The sequence below is a fragment of the Carlito syrichta genome, unplaced genomic scaffold (assembly GCF_000164805.1).
Source record: "Carlito syrichta isolate Samal-C Ts95f unplaced genomic scaffold, Tarsius_syrichta-2.0.1 Scaffold241655, whole genome shotgun sequence".
Lineage (NCBI taxonomy): Eukaryota > Metazoa > Chordata > Mammalia > Primates > Tarsiidae > Carlito > Carlito syrichta.
In genome coordinates, this window is record NW_007185751.1 from 26,521 (window position 1) to 28,080 (window position 1,560).

Consider the following 1,560-nt stretch of genomic DNA (forward strand, 5'->3'; position numbering starts at 1 on the left):
TGACTTGAGTGAAACCTCTACTTTTCTGTTAGATATTATTAATGTCCCACAGTTAAATGAACAAATATAGTACAAACAAGGAAAGCTAGCTGAGAATAGTTACAGATTTTTTTCAGTGACTAAGAAACATGGCATCGTGAGAATGTTTGCTGTATTTAGTTCTCATTTGTGTTTCATTTTCTTCAGAATGCCTAATACATTACTCTGGTAGATATGCTATTCATTAATATGCCACTTGGTATTTGATTCCTTTGAAATTCATTCTCATTTTGTGACAATGCTGACTTCTACTGGTGGTGGCCAACATTGTGAGTAGAATGAATGGTGCATATAATCTTTGGTTTGTACCTTCATGTATTCGAATGTGTCAAAGTATGGAAGAGTGGTGGGAAACCAGAGTGAGCGGGGAAGATTAGTGGAAAGCTGCCTGCTGCTGCCTGGGTAAAGTCTCACACAGGTGGCCCTTCTATCTAGCCAGCAATGTTAAGTTATGCTCCATTTGTCAGTGTGGAAAACCAGAATGGGCATCTGCTCAGAAATTCCAGAGCAACAGCTTGTTTTTACTTGTTGTTTCCTTGGGAAGTTCTAGAAGAAAAGAATAGGAAAGCATGGTGATTTTGAAAAGGCAAAGAATTCCGTGAAAAGGCAAAAATTCAGTCTTTATCAGTCCCTCAGTTATCAACCTGCAGCATGTACCCTGTAATCTAAGGTGTCTTGGCAACCATGTGCTAATGATATTAAGAACTTTATGAATTACAAAAGTTAAAGCCAGATATGGTGTCATTGAGCATTCATCCTTTTTTAGATATTAAGACACTTAGGGAAAGATTTGTGTTTTGTTTTCTCTGAATCTTGCAAGATGTTTAATCATGAAATAATAACAATACTAGTAATAGTGACAGCTAACGATTATTGAATTTACACTATAAACCAAGCAATATACTGGCACTTTACATGCATTATATTATGTAATCTTGATGATGATTCTATAGTGTTATGATTATTATTACCACCGTATATATAAAGGAATTGAGGCTTAAAGTTCATGTAACTTTCCAAGTTCACATTGCTAGAGTAGTAGGCTGAATAGATTCCTAAAAGATTTGCTAAGTCCTAATCCTTAGTACCTGTGAATGTGATCTCTTTGGAAATAAGTTCTTTGTAGATGTAATTAAGTTTAGAATTTTTTTTAGATGAAATCATCTTGGATTTAGGGTAGCTCCTAAATCCAATGACTGGTCTCTTTATAAAATAAAAGAGGATATTTGAGACACACAGAATACCATGTGAAGATAGAGGCGGAGACTAACTAAAGTGATGTATCTACCAGGAAAGGAATGCCAAAGATTTCTGGACACCACTGGAAGCCAGGAGACAGGAATGGAATAAATTCTCCCACAGAGCCTCCAGAAGTAACCAACCCTTCCAACACCTTTATTTCATACTTCTGGCCTCTAGAACTGTGAGCAAGTAATTTGTTGTTTTAAAGACCGAGGAAACCAATACATTTAGTAACTGAAGGAACCAACATTATAATACTGGAAACATGGCATTAAAGCC